The sequence below is a fragment of the Bombina bombina genome, chromosome 12 (assembly GCF_027579735.1).
Source record: "Bombina bombina isolate aBomBom1 chromosome 12, aBomBom1.pri, whole genome shotgun sequence".
NCBI lineage: Eukaryota > Metazoa > Chordata > Amphibia > Anura > Bombinatoridae > Bombina > Bombina bombina.
This window is the reverse complement of record NC_069510.1, coordinates 147,026,146-147,042,137: the sequence shown is the minus strand read 5'-3', so window position 1 is coordinate 147,042,137 and position 15,992 is coordinate 147,026,146. Positions and strand designations below refer to the sequence as shown.

The 15,992-nt window shown below is 40.4% G+C and overlaps 1 protein-coding gene across 1 annotated transcript in view; it reads left to right on the top strand.

The window, feature by feature from the left end:
- Nucleotides 1–15,992, top strand: part of RGS3 (regulator of G protein signaling 3) — a 1,044,909-nt gene that overhangs the window by 44,600 nt on the left and 984,317 nt on the right. The gene's annotated exons all lie outside the window — the stretch shown is intronic.

The window sequence follows — 15,992 nt, the reverse complement described above, 5'->3', positions numbered from 1 at the left end:
GACTTTTCATCCGGGGGAGTGGGAGCTCCATCCTGAGGTATTTGCCCAGTTGATTCAACTATGGGGCAAACCAGAACTGGATCTCATGGCGTCTTGTCAGAACGCCAAGCTTCCTCGTTACGGGTCCAGGTCAAGGGATCCCAAGGCAGCGCTGATAGATGCTCTAGCAGCACCCTGGTCCTTCAGCCTGGCTTATGTGTTTCCACAGTTTCCTCTGCTCCCTCGTCTGATTGCCAAGATCAAGCAGGAGAGAGCTTCGGTGATTTTGATTGCTCCTGCGTGGCCACGCAGGACTTGGTATGCAGATCTGGTGGACATGTCATCCTTTCCACCATGGACTCTGCCGCTAAGGCAGGACCTTCTACTTCAAGGTCCTTTCAAACATCCAAATCTGATTTCTCTGCGTCTGACTGCTTGGAGATTGAACGCTTGATTCTATCAAAGCGTGGTTTTTCCGAATCGGTCATTGATACCTTAATTCAGGTTCGAAAGCCTGTCACCAGGAAAATCTATCATAAGATATGGTGTAAATATCTTCATTGGTTTGAATCCAAGGGTTACTCATGGAGTAAAGTCAGGATTCCTAGAATCTTATCCTTTCTCCAAGAAGCATTGGAGAAGGGATTGTCAGCTAGTTTCTTAAAGGGACAGATTTCTGCACTGTCTATTCTTTTGCACAAACGTCTGGCTGAGGTTCCAGACGTTCATGCGTTTTGTCAGGCTTTAGTTAGAATCAAGCCTGTGTTTAAACCTGTTGCTCCGCCATCGAGTTTAAATTTAGTTCTTAAAGTTCTTCAAGGGGTTCCGTTTGAACCTTTGCATTCCATAGATATTAAACTTTTATCTTGGAAAGTTCTGTTTTTAGTAGCTATCTCCTCGGCTCGAAGAGTTTCGGAGTTATCTGCTTTACAGTGGTGATTCCCCTTATCTGATTTTTCCATGCAGATAAGGTAGTTTTGCGTACCAAACCTGGGTTTCTTCCTAAGGTAGTATCTAATAAGAATATCAATCAGGATATTGTTGTTCCTTCATTATGTTCTAATCCTTCCTCAAAGAAGGAACGTCTTACACAATCTTGATGTGGTTCGTGCTTTAAAGTTTTATTTACAAGCTACGAAGGATTTTCGTCAAACATCTACTTTGTTGTCTACTCTGGACAGAGGAGAGGTCAAAAGGTTTCAGCAACTTCTCTTTCTTTTTGGCTGAGAAGCATAATCCGCTTAGCTTATGAGACTGCTGGCCAGCAGCCTCCTGAAAGAATTACAGCTCATTCCACTAGAGCGGTGGCTTCCACATGGGCTTTTTAAAATGGTGCTTCTGTTGAACAGATTTGTAAGGCGGCGACTTGGTCTTCGCTTCATACTTTTTCTAAATTCTACAAATTCGATACTGTTGCTTCTTCGAAGGCTATTTTTGGGAGAAAGGTCTTACAGGCAGTGGTGCCTTCTGTTTAAGTTCCTGCCTTGTCCCTCCCTTGTCCCTCCCTTCATCCGTGTCCTAAAGCTTTGGTATTGGTGTCCCACAAGTAATGGATGAACCCGTGGACTGGATACACCTTTACAAGAGAGAACAATTTATGCTTACCTGATAAATTTATTTCTCTTGTGGTGTATCCAGTCCACGGCCCGCCCTGTCATTTTAAGGCAGGTGTTTTTTATTTTTAAACTACAGTCACCGCTGCGCCCTATAGTTTCTCCTTTTTTCTTGCTTGTCTTTGGTCAAATGACTGGGGGTGACAGGGGAGGAGCTATATAGACAGCTCTTCTGCGGGTGTCCTCTTGCAACTTCCTGTTGGGAAGGAGAATATCCCACAAGTAATGCATGAACCTGTGGACTGGATACACCACAAGAGAAATAAATTTATCAGGTAAGCATAAATTTTGTTTTTCGCGCCTCAGATGCGCAGTTTACACTGAAGGAGACGGCAGACATTTGCTCCGGTTGGGCCCTATCTGTGTTCTATACTATCCAGATTGGTGTCGATTCATTTGGCAGTGTTCTGGGGCAGGTAGGCGCCACAGCAGAGCTGTGGCGAGGTGCAGGGGTCCTTATTTAGCAAAGTGTAATTTTTTGCTTAAATGTTCCTCTAAAGTGTAAAATTCTGCTATTTCTTTTGACATGCAATAATTTTTGGCAACTCTGCATTTATATCCATAGTTTTTTTAAACGTTTATAGACTTCTTAGTGTGTTTGGAAAAAATTGTGCGCTTTTATTTCTTAAAGGCGCAGTACCCGTTTTTTTTTTTTTTACAAAATAATTTTTTTTCAATAAATAAAGTATTCACCAACTGTTGTGGTTATTACTAATTTGTTTAAGGTGTCTTACATTGAGGAAACTCATTACTCTGTGTTTAGAAGCCATTGTGGAACCCCCTCTTACATTGTGTACCTCTTGTACTGATAGAGCCTTACACTGTAAGGAACATATTTTAGGAAATGAAAGTATGTCTAAGGATGATTCTCCGTATGAAGAGAATCGGGATATACCATGTAATTTTCCTCAAGTGTCCCAACCTTTAACACCCACACAAGTGACACCTGGTACATCTAGTGCGTCTAATTATTTTACTTTGCAAGATATGGCTGCAGTTATGTCAACTACTCTCACTGAGGTATTATCTAAACTGCCAGGTTTGCAGGGTAAACGCAGTAGGCCAGGTATTAACGTAAATACTGAACCCTCTGATGCTTTAGTAGCCATTTCCGATGTACCCTCACAATGCTCTGAATTGGGGGTTAGGGAATTGTCTGAGGGAGAAATTTCAGATTCAGGGAATATGTTACCTCAGACAGATACAGACTTAGCGTCCTTTAAATTTAAACTTCAACACCTTCGCCTGTTACTCAGGGAGGTCCTAGTGACTCTGGATGATTGTGAACCTATTACAATTCCTCCAGAAAAATTGTGTAAGATGGATAAATATCTAGAAGTTCCTACTTACACTGTTTTTCCGGTTCCCAAAAGAATTTCGGAAATTGTTAGAAAGGAATGGGATAGACCAAGTATACTGTTCTCTCCCCCTCCTAATTTTAAGAAAATGTTTCCCATATCAGACTTCATTAAGGACTCTTGGCAAACGGTCCCTAAGGTGGAGGGAGCAATATCTACTCTAGCTAAGCGTACAACTATACCTATTGAAGACAGTTGTGCTTTCAAAGACCCTATGGATAAAAAATTAGAGGGTCTTCTAAAGAAATTATTTATGCACCAGGATTTCTTGTTACAACCTGCTGTCTACATTGTTCCATTAACTACGGCGGCAACTTTCTGGTTTGACGCCCTTGAGGAGTCTCTAAAAGTAGAGACGCCCCTAGACGAAATTTTGGACAGAATTAAAGCTCTCAAACTAGCTAATTCTTTTATCACAGATGCTGTTTTTCAGATTACTAAATTAGCAGCAAAAAATGCAGGCTTTGCCATATTGGCGGTCAGAGCGCTATGGTTAAAATTGTGGTCTGCTGATGTATCATCAAAGTCTAAACTGTTAACTATTCCTTTCAAGGGTAAGACTCTGTTCGGCCCTGAATTGAAGGAAATCATTGCTGACATTACTGGAGGTAAAGGCCACGCCCTACCTCAAGACAAACCTTTTAGGATGAAGGGTAAACAAAATAATTTTTGTATCTTTCGAAATTTAAGAGGAGTACCCTCTGCTTCCCCTTCCACCAATAAACAGGAAGGAAATTTTAGCAGAAAAGAAAGAGAGCGCATGTCCGATTCAAGGTAGGAGTACTTTATTCAGGAGCAACACACGCTAGTAATGTACTTACTAGAGATAGATTAAAAAACAGCAGTGTACAAGATAAAATACAGCTTCACCAGAAACAAAGGCAGCGGGAGATCCAGGGCGTCCAATTGAAAATCTTCAAACGATACCCGGCAAAGAAAATGATCTTTACACCAATCGGATAAGTCCTTGGGCCACCTGACGTCTGTATCTACGGATCCTTTGAACAGCCACAATACCTCTACGAGTTTCGCCGGCGACACCCCGGCTTTTTCAAGAGTAATAAGCTGTAGTAATATAAGTCCTTTTATACCTTAGTTTTACCTTAGAGGAGCCAAGGAAGAGAAGGTGGGAGTTCTCCCTCACATGCAGCTGTGACAGCAGGGAAGGAAATTTTGTCAATCTTGCTCAATCCAAGTCTGTCTGGAGACCTAATCAGACCTGGAATAAGGGTAAACAAGCCAAAAAGCCTGCTGCTGCTGCTACAAATACAGCATGAAGGGGCAGCCCCCGATCCGGGACCGGATCTAGTAGGGGGCAGACTTTCTCTCTTTGCTCAGGCTTGGGCAGGATCCCTGGGCATTAGAAATTGTGACCCAGGGGGTATCAACTGGAATTAAAAAATTTCCCCCCAAGATGGAGATTTCATCTTTCATGTTTGTCTGTAGACCAGACAAAAAGAGAGGCGTTCTTACACTGTGTAAAAGACCTCTATTCCATGGGTGTAATTTGTCTAGTTCCAAAACTGGAACAGGGACAGGGGTTTTACTCAATCCTTTTTGTGGTTCCCAAAAAAGAGGGAACTTTCAGACCTATTTTGGATTTAAAGTGTCTTAACAAATTTCTCAGGGTCCCATCGTTCAAGATGGAGACTATACGAACAATCTTACCAATGATCCAGGAGGGTCAATACATGACCACCGTGGATCTAAAGGATGCGTACCTTCACATTCCTATCCACAAGGATCATCATCGGTTTCTACGGTTTGCCTTTCTGGACAAGCATTATCAGTTTGTGGAACTTCCCTTCGGGTTGGCCACAGCTCCCAGAATCTTCACAAAAGTGCTAGGGTCCCTTCTAGCGGTTCTCAGGCCGTGGTGCATAGCAGTGGCGCCCTATCTGGACGATATTTTGGTTCAGGCTTCAACTTATCTGAGCAAATCTCACACGGACATCGTGTTGTCATTTATAAGGACTCACGGTTGGAAAGTGAATATAGAAAAGAGTTCACTTGTTCCACAAACGAGAGTTTCATTCTTGGGAACTCTGATAGACTCGGTAGACATGAATATATTTCTGACGGAGGTCAGAAAATCAGATTCTAAATACTTGCCAAGCTCTTCAGTCCATTCCTCGGCCATCAGTGGCGCAGTGTATGGAGGTCATTGGCTTAATGGTAGCAACAATGGACATCGTCCCGTTTGCTTGCTTTCATCTCAGGCCACTGCAACTGTGTATGCTCAGACAGTGGAATGGGGATTATGCAAATTTATCTCCTCAGATAAATCTGGATCAAGAGACGAGAGACTCTCTTCTTTAATGGTTGTCACAGGATCATCTGTCCCAGGGAATGTGCTTCCGCAGACCATCATGGGTAATAGTGATAACGGACGCCAGCCTCTTGGGCTGGGGTGCAGTATGGAATTCCCTGAAGGCTCATGGAACTTGGACTCCGACGGAGTCTCAGTTGCCAATCAATATTCTAGAACTGAGAGCAATATTCAATGCGCTTCAGGCGTGGCCTCAGTTGACACTGACCAAGTTCATAAGATTCCAGTCGGACAATGTCACGACTGTAGCATATATCAATCATCAGGGGGGAACAAGAAGTTCTCTTGCGATGATAGAGGTATCAAAGATAATCCGATGGGCAGAGATTCACTCTTGCCATCTATCAGCAATCTATATCCCAGGAGTTGAGATCTGGGAGGCGGATTTTCTAAGTCGTCAGACTTCTCATCCGGGGGAGTGGGAACTCCATACGGAGGTATTTGCATCGTTGATTCATCAATGGGGCACACCGGAATTGGATCTGATGGCATCTCGACAGAATGCCAAACTTCCACGCTACGGGTTCAGGTCAAGGGATTCCCAGGCTGTACTGATAGATGCGCTAGCAGTACCTTGGTCGTTCAACCTGGCTTATGTGTTCCCACCATTTCCTCTCCTGCCTCGTGTGATTGCAAGAATCAAACAGGAGAGCTTCAGTAATTCTAATAGCCCCTGCGTGGCCACGCTGGACTTTGTATGCGGATCTAGTGGACATGTCCTCTCTGACACCGTGGAAACTGCCATTGAGACAGGACCTTCTCATTCAAGGTCCGTTCCAACATCCAAATCTAAATTCTCTGCAGCTGACTGCCTGGAGATTGAACGCTTGATCTTATCTAAGCGGGGATTCTCTGAGTCGGTCATTGATACTTTGATTCAGGCTTGCAAGCCTGTCACTAGAAAGATTTACCATAAGATATGGCATAAATATCTTTATTGGTGTGAATCCAAGGGTTACTCATGGAGTAAGATTAGGATTCCTAGGATCTTGTCCTTCAAGAAGGATTGGAGAAGGGATTATCTGCTAGTTCTTTAAAAGGACAAATTTCTGCTTTGTCAATTTTATTACACAAGCGTCTGGCAAATGTCTCAGACGTTCAGTCTTTTTGTCGGGCTTTAATCAGAATCAAGCCTGTGTTTAAACCTGTTGCTCCACCATGGAGTCTGAATTTAGTTCTTAATGTTCTTCAACGGGTTCCGTTTGAACCCATGCATTCCATAGATATTAAGCTGTTATCTTGGAAGGTTTTATTTTTAGTTGCTATCTCTTCTGCTCGAAGAGTTTCTGAGCTTTCTGCTTTACAATGTGATTCACCTTATCTTATATTCCATTCTGATAAGGTGGTTTTGTGTACTAAACCTGGATTCCTTCCTAAGGTTGTTTCAAATAAGAATATTAATCAGGAAATTGTTGTTCCTTCCTTGTGTCCTAATCCTTCTAAGAAGGAACGTCTATTACATAACTTGGATGTGGTCCGTGCTTTGAAGTTTTACTTACAAGCGACCAAGGATTTCAGACAAACGTACTCTCTTTTTGTTGTTTATTCTGGAAAGCGTAGGGGTCAAAAAGCTACGGCTACCTCTCTATCTTTTTGGCTGAAAAGCATCATCCGCCTGGCATATGAGACTGCTGGACAGCAGCCTCCTGAGAAAATTACGGCTGATTCTACTAGAGCTGTGGCTTCCACATGGGCTTTCAAAAACGATGCTTCTGTTGAACAGATTTGTAATGCTGCGACTTGGTCCTCCCTTCATACTTTTTCCAAATTTTACAAATTTGATACTTTTGCTTCTTCTGAGGCTTTTTTTTGGGAGAAAGGTTCTTCAAGCAGTGGTGCCTTCCGTTTAGGTTCCTGTCTTGTCCCTTCCTTTCATCCGTGTCATAAAGCTTTGTTATTGATATCCCACAAGTAAGGATGAAACCCGTGGACTCGGCATATCTTGTAAAAGAAAAGGAAATTTATGCTTACCTAATAAATTGATTTCTTTTACGATATGCCGAGTCCATGGCCCGCCCTCTCATTTTAAGACCTTTTAGCTTTTCCTTTCTCTTCCTATACCTTCGGTCGAATGACTGGGGGGAGGAGTTAGGGGAGGAGCTATGTAACAGCTCTGCTGTGTTGCTCTTTGCCACTTCCTGTTAGCAGGAGTATAAATCCCACAAGGATGAAACCTGTGGACTCGGCATATCGTAAAAGAAATCAATTTATCAGGTAAGCATAAATTTCCTTTTTACTTAAAAAATAAATAAATAATATATTACATTTAGAAAAAAAATGTCATTGAAACCAAACCCCCGTTTCTGGTGCCTTCAATGCAAAAACTATTAGCCAATCAGTGTGATTTTGTGCAACTCATTATCGGTTGTATTCCTAACCTAACATGCACAATACTATACGGCAATTGGCACATGCGCAGATTATCGCTTTGATACTAGGCGGTCTGCGGTTTCAATGGAATGTGACTTATGTAATGATGTTTCAAGAAGATCGCACATGAGCATTACGCACGAAGTCTGACATCTTGATAACTCGGGTTATCGTATATGATTCATGAAAAATAAAATAAGATTAGAGTGGGTTTTGAAATAAATACAATTTTGGAGTACGGTAAAAATATGACACGCAAAGCTTATTACAAATATGATTAGAATATATGTATTGGGAGGATAAAATTATATTTTTGTCATTGTTTAGTGTCCCTTTTTAAGGTTCTGACTAGGATCAGACCTGTGTTTAGACCTGTGGCTCCGCATTGGAGCCTCAATCTTGTCCTTTGTGTTTTGCAGCAGGCTCCGTTTGAGCCCATGCATGTTGTTGACATTAAACTGTAATATTGGAAAGTTTTGATTCTATTAGCTATTGCCTTGTCTGAGATTTTGGCTTTACAGTGTGACCCCCCCTTACCTTATTTTCCATGCCGATAAGGCAGTTTTACGTACTAGGTTTTCTTCCTAAGGTGGTGTCTGATTGTAACATTAATCAAGAGATTGTTGTTCCTTCCTTGTGTCCTAATCCTTCTTCAGCGAAGGAACTTTGCTTCACAATCTGGATGTGGTACATACTTTGAATTTTTATGTAGGTAGACGTAAGGGCCAGAAGGCCACTGCGTCTACCTTGTCTTTTTGGTTGAGGAGCGTCATCTGCTTAGCTTATGAGAAAGCGGGACAGCAGCTTCCTGAGAGGATAACTGCTCATTCCACTAGGGCAGTTGCTTCTATCTGGGCTTTTAAGAACAAAACCTTTATGGATCAGATTTGTAGGGAGGCTACCTGGTCCTCCTTACATACTTTTCTTTCATGTAATTGTCAAGAGTCCATGAGCTAGTGACATATGGGATATACAATCCTACCAGGAGGGGCAAAGTTTCCCAAACCTCAAAGTGCCTATAAATACACCTCCCACCACACCCACAATTCAGTTTTACAAATTTTGCCTCCTATGGAGGTGGTGAAGTCAGTTTGTACTTGATTTTTATGATTTCTTCTATAAGCGCTTCTAAGCATTCTGAAGCCCAATTCCTCTGAGTACAGTGTTTGTCAGAGGGATGTGAACGGAGTATTGCCTATTGATTTTATGGTTTTCCATGCGGGGAATCTTTTCAAGGATTCTCTGTTATCGGTCGTAGGGATTTATCTCCTACTTCCCTTTCAGATTGACAATATAATATTATATACCATTACCTCTACTGATAGTTTTCAGTACTGGTTTGGCTATCTGCTATATGTGGATGGGTGTCTTTCGGTAAGTATGTATCATTATTTAAGACGCTCACAGCTGTTTGCTTTATGTATTAATATCCTTATTTAAAGGGACAGTCTAGTCAAAATTAAACTTTCATGATTCAGATAGGGCATGCAATTGTTAACTTTCAAATTTGCTTTGTTCCCTTGGTGGTATTTCTGAAAAGCTAAATCAAGGTAGGCTCAAACTGATTGATTTCTAAACCCTTGAAAACTGCCTCCTAGCTCAGAGCATATTTAAAATTTTTCAGTTAGACAGTACTAGTTCATGTGCGTCATAGATGACATTGTTCTTACTCCCGTGGAGTTATTTAGGAGTCTGCACTAATTGTCTAAATTGCATGTCTGTCAAAAGCACTAATATAATGGGGCAGTCTGCAAAGGCTTAGATACAAGTTAATCACAGAGGTAAAAAGTATATAAATATAAATGTGTTGGTTATGCAAAACTGGGGAATAAGTAATAAAGGGATTATCTATCTCTTTTTAAACAATAAAAATTAATGTGTAGACTGTTCCTTTAAGACAGTCTCAGCTATGGTTTCGCGATTTATGTATTATTATAAAGTTTTAAATATATGTATTTTACTTATATTTGCCATGAGTCAGGTCTATGTATATTTCCCTTTGCAGTCCAGCAGTTTCAATATGGGAATCATGTTTTAGGAAGTTTTTCTTACCTGGGGTATAGTCTTTTTTTTCATTTTGACTTTTTTTTTCTTTGGAAAACATGTCAGGGAAATTAGGCTTGCGAGGGAGCAAAATCCTGTTTATTGCGTCATTCTTGGCTCAAGAATTATTTTTGAGCGCGAATATGCGACTGTCATGACAAGTTCGTAATTTCCTGCGTCTTAGTTGACGCTAGGTTGTTTGGCGTGAAATTGTGTCTGTTATGACACAAGTTGCGTACTTTCCGGATGTTTGTTGGCGCCAAAAATATTCTCAACTTCCTTTTGCATCGTCCGTCATACTTGGAGCCAAAAAATTTAGTTTTATTTTACCTCACTTCCTATATGCTTCTTGCCTTCTTTATGCTCAGAAGGCTATGCTATTTGCTTTTTTTTGCCAATTTCAGCATTTTGCATTTTTCCCCATTTCTGAAACTGCTATATGTGGAAATAAGAAAAAATAACATTAAACAGAAATATATTTTTTACGTTTTACAAGATGTCTCAATCTGATCCTGTTTTAGAAGCTGCTGTAGGAACCATGCTGCCTGAACACAGTTCTACCAAAGCTAAGTGTATCTGTTGTAAACTAGTGGAGATTATATCTCCAGCTGTAGTATGTAACAGTTGTCATAAGCTTTTGCATGCAGAAAATGTTTCTATTAGTGCTAGTACAGTATCTGTTGTTCCTTCAACATCTAAAGTACATGATATCCCTGTTGATATGAAAAATTATATTGCTGATGCGATACAGAAGGCTATGGCTGCTATACAGCCGTCAAATAAACATAAAAGGTCTTTTAAAACTTCTCATAATAGTGATGAAATTTATCACCGGCAACATACTGATATATCCTCCTCCTGATGAGGATCTCTGACTCAGAAGATCCTACTTCAGACATTGGCACTGATAAATCATCTTATCTTTTTAAGATTGAGTATATTAGTTATTAAAAGAAGTGTTAATAACTTTGGATATTGAGGAGTCTGATCCTCTTGATAATAAATTCAGCAAACATTTAAATTCTTTCTATAAACCTCCTGTGAGTACTCCTGAAGTTTTTCCTGTTCCTGATGCTATTTCTGATGTGATTGCTAAGGAATGGTCTAAGCCTGGTGGTACTTTTTATTCCTTCTTCAAGGTTTAAAAATGTATATCCTTTGCCAATGGCTAAATTAGAGTTTTGGGAAAAAGTCCCTAAGGTTGATGGGGCTATTTCTACTCTTGCTAAACTTACTATTATTCCAATGGAAGATAGTACCTCTTTTAAGGATCCTTTACATAGGAAGATTGAATCTTATCTAAGGAAAGCTTATTTGCATTCTGGCTTTATGCTCAGACCTATCATTTCTATGGCTGATGTTGATCAACTTTTTGGTTGGATATCTTAGCACAACGGGAAAGACACTCTGATTTGCATAGCATTGTTTGTGTGCGTCAAAATGCTAATCATTTTATCTGTGATGCTATTTTTGATATCATCAAGATTAATGTTAAATCTATGTCTTTGACTATTTTAGCTAGAAGAGCTTTATGCTTCAAATCATGGAATGCTGACATGATATCTAAATCTAGGTTACTATCTCTTTCATTCCAGGGTAATAATTTGTTTTGTTCCCATCCCAGTTGGATTCAATTATTTCCATTACTTGTGGGAAGGGAGTTTTTTTTGCCTCAAGATATAAAGACTAAAGGCAAATCTAAAGCTTCTAATCGGTTTTGTTCCTTTAGTCAGAATAGAGAACAGAAAACCACTCCTTCCCCTAAAGACTCTGGCTCCAATTGGAAGCCATCCTTGAGTTGGAATAAATCCAAGCCTTATAAGAAACCAGCCCCCAAGACTGCATGAAAGTGCAGCCCTCAATCCAGTTCTGCTGGTGGGGGGCAGATTGAAATTATTTCAAGACGTTTGGGCAGGTTCCGTTCAGAATCATTGGATTCAGAATATTGTCTCTTAGGGGTATCAAATAGGTTTCAGAAGAGGACCTCCTGTGAGAAGATATTTTTTCTCTCACGTTCCAACAAATCCTGTGAAAGCGCAGGCCTTTCTGAAGTGTGTTTCAGATCTAGAGCTTTCAGGAGTAATTGTACCAGTTCCAATTCTGGAACCGGGTCTGGGTTTTTATTCAAATCTATTCATTGTCCCAAAGAAGGAAAATTCTTTCAGACCAGTTCTGGATCTGAAGTTTTTGAATCAATTTGTAAGGGTCCCAACTTTCAAGATGGTGACTATAAGGACTATTCTGCCTTTTTGTTCAGCAAGGTCTCTACATGTCAATAGACTTACAGGATGTGTATCTTCACATTCCAATTCATCCAGACCACTATCGGTTTCTGAGATTCTCTTTTTTTCTAGACAAGCTTTGCCAATTTGTTGCTCTTCCATTTGGGCTAGCAACAGCTCCAAGAATATTTTTGAAGGTTCTCTGTGCCCTTCTATCTGTAATCAGAGAGCAGGGTATTGCAGTGTTTCCTTATTTGGACGATTTTGGTACTAGCTCAGTCTTTACATTTAGCAGATTCTCACACAAATCAACTAGTGTTTCTTCAAAGACATGGTTGGAGGATCAATTTACCAAAGTTTCTTGATTCCTCAGACAAGGGTCACCTTTTTAGGTTTCCAGATAGATTTCAGTGTCTGACTCTTTAACAGACAAGAGACGAATGAAATTGGTTTCTGCCTGTCGAAACCTTCAGTCTCGATCATTCCCTTCAGTGGCTATGTGCATGGAAATTTTAGGTCTCAAGTCTGCAGCATCGGACGCGATCCCCTTTGCTCGTTTTCATATGAGACCTCTGCAGCTTTGTTTTCTGAATCAATGGTGCAGGGATTATACCCGAATATGACAGTTGATATACTTAAATCCCAACATTTAACTCTCTCTGTCCTGGTGGTTGGACCATCATTGGATTCTTCAAGGGGCCTCTCTTGTTCGTCTTTCCTGGACTGTGATTTCAACAGATGCAAGTCTCTCAGGTTGGGGAGCTGTCTGTGGGTCTCTGACAGCACAAGGAGTTTGGAATCCTCAAGAGGCGAGGTTACCAATACATTTTTTGGAACTCTGTGCTATTTTCTGGGCTCTTCAGGCTTGGCCTCTGTTAAAGAGAGAATCATTAATTTGTTTTCAGACAGACAATATCACAACTGTGGCATATGTCAATCATCAAGGGGGGAGTTGGCAGTCCTTTAGCGATGAAATAAGTATCTCAAATACTTTATTGGGCAGAATTTAACTCCCGTCTTATTTCTGCGATACATATCCCAGGTGTAGACAATTGGGAAGCGGATTATCTCAGTCGTCAGTCTTTACATCCAGGGGAGTGGTCTTTCCATCCAGATGTATTTTAACAGATTGTACAGATGGTGGGGTTTACCCGAAATTAGATCTGATGGCTTCCCATCTAAACAAGAAGCTTCCCAGGTACCTTTCCAGGTCCAGGGATCCTCAGGCGGAGATGGTGGATGTGTTAGCAGTACCTTGGTTTTACCAATCTGCTTACATTTTTCCGCCTCTAGTTTTTCTTCCAAGGGTGATCTCCAAGATCATATTGGAACAATCACATGTATTTCTGATAGCACCAGCATGGCCTCGCAGGTTTTGGTATGCGGATCTTGTCCGGATGCCCAGTTGCCAACCTTGGCCACTTCCCTTAAGGCCAGACCTTCTGTCTCAAGGGCCGTTTTTCCATCAGGATCTCAAATCACTAAATTTGATGGTATGAAAAAATTGAACGCTTAGTACTTAGTCATAGAGGTTTCTCCGACTTGGTGATTAATACTATGCTACAAGCTCGTAAGTCTGTTTCAAGGAAAATGTATTATCGAGTTTGGAAAACCTATATTTCAGGGTGTTTTTCTCATAAATTCTCTTGGCATTTTTTTAGGATTACTAGAATTTTACAGTTTCTTCAGGACAGTTTGGATAAGGTTTGTCTGCATGTACATTGAAGGGACAAATTCTTTGTTTTATTTCATAGAAAGATTGCTAAACTTCCTGATATTCACTGTTTTGGTCAGGCTTTGGTTCGTATCACGCCTGTTGTCCTTGGAGTCTTAATTTGGTTTTGAAGGCTTTGCCGGCTCCTCCTTTTGAGCCTATGCATTCTTTGGATATTAAACTACTTTCTTTGAAAGTATTGTTTCTTTTGGCTATCTCTTCAGCTAGAAGAGTTTCTGAATTGTCAGCTTTCTCTTGTGAGTCACCTTTTCTGATTTTCTATCAGGATAAGGCAGTTTTGCCGACTATGTTTAAATTTCTTCTTTAGGTTATGAAGTCTAACCGCATTAGTAGGGAAATTGTTGTTTCTTCCTTGTGTCCTAATCCTAAGAATACTCTTGAAAGATCTTTACATTCTTTGGATGTTGTAAGAGCTTTGAAATATTATGTTGAAGCTACTAAAGATTTCAGGAAGACTTCTAGTCTATTTGTTTTTTTCTGGTCCTAGGAAAGGTCAGAAAGCCACTGCCATTTCTTTGGCATCTTGGTTAAAGCTTTTGATTCACAAGGCTTACTTGGAGGTGGGGCAATCTCCTCCTCAGAATTACAGCTCATTCTACTAGATCAGTTACCACTTCTTGGGCTTTTAAGAATGAACCTTCGGTTGATCAGATTTGCAAAGCAGCAACTTGGTCTTTGCATACATTTACTACATTTTACCATTTTTATGTATTTGCTTCTTCTGAAGCAGTCTTTGGCAGAAAAGTTCTTCAGGCAACTGTCTCAGTTTGATTCTTCTGCTTATGATTTAAGTTTTTTTCCTGAAATTTACGTGAAATTTGAGAGACTTATTTTTTGTGGCTTTCATTTTTTCAGTGGAAATAGCTGTTTTTTAAAGAAAACATAATTTCTCCAACATAGGTGTGTCCGGTCCACGGCGTCATCCTTACTTGTGGGATATTCTCTTCCCCAACAGGAAATGGCAAAGAGCCCAGCAAAGCTGGTCACATGATCCCTCCTAGGCTCCGCCTACCCCAGTCATTCTCTTTGCCGTTGTACAGGCAACATCTCCACGGAGATGGCTTAGAGTTTTTTAGTGTTTAACTGTAGTTTTTATTATTCAATCAAGAGTTTGTTATTTTAAAATAGTGCTGGTATGTACTATTTACTCTGAAACAGAAAAGAGATGAAGATTTCTGTTTGTAAGAGGAAAATGATTTTAGCAACCGTTACTAAAATCGATGGCTGTTCCACACAGGACTGTTGAGAGGAATTAACTTCAGTTGGGGGAACAGTGAGCAGACTTTTGCTGCTTGAGGTATGACACATTCTAACAAGACGATGTAATGCTGGAAGCTGTCATTTTTATTACAGACAGTAAATAAGGGCTTCACAAGGGCTTTTTAAGACTGTAGACATTTTCTGGGCTAAATCGATTTATATATAAACATATTTTATACTCCATAGCCTTGAGGAATTATTTTAATCTTGGGAATTTTGTAAAATAACCGGCAGGCACTGTATTGGACACCTTATTCTCTAGGGGCTTTCCCTAATCATAGGCAGAGTCTCATTTTCGCGCCTGTATTGCGCACTTGTTTTTGAGAAGCATGACATGCAGATGCATGTGTGAGGAGCTCTGATACATAGAAAAGACTTTCTGAAGGCGTCATTTGGTATCGTATTCCCCTTTGGGCTTGGTTGGGTCTCAGCAAAGCAGATACCAGGGACTGTAAAGGGGTTAAATATAAAAACGGCTCCGGTTCCGTTATTTTAAGGGTTAAAGCTTCCAAATTTGGTGTGCAATACTTTTAAGGCTTTAAGACACTGTGGTGAAATTTTGGTGAATTTTGAACAATTCCTTCATACTTTTTCGCAATTACAGTAATAAAGTGTGTTCAGTTTAAAATTTAAAGTGACAGTAACGGTTTTATTTTAAAACGTTTTTTGTACTTTGTTATCAAGTTTATGCCTGTTTAACATGTCTGAACTGCCAGATAGACTGTGTTCTGAATGTGGGGAAGCCAAGGTTCCTTCTCATTTAAATAGATGTGATTTATGTGACACAAAATTTAGAGAAAATGATGCCCAAGATGATTCCTCAAGTGAGGGGAGTAAGCATGGTACTGCATCATCCCCTCCTTCGTCTACACCAGTCTTGCCCACACAGGAGGCCCCTAGTACATCTAGCGCGCCAATACTCCTTACTATGCAACAATTAACGGCTGTAATGGATAATTCTATCAAAAACATTTTAGCCAAAATGCCCACTTATCAGCGAAAGCGCGACTGCTCTGTTTTAGAAAATACTGAAGAGCATGAGGACGCTGATGATATTGTTTCTGAAGGGCCCCTACACCAGTC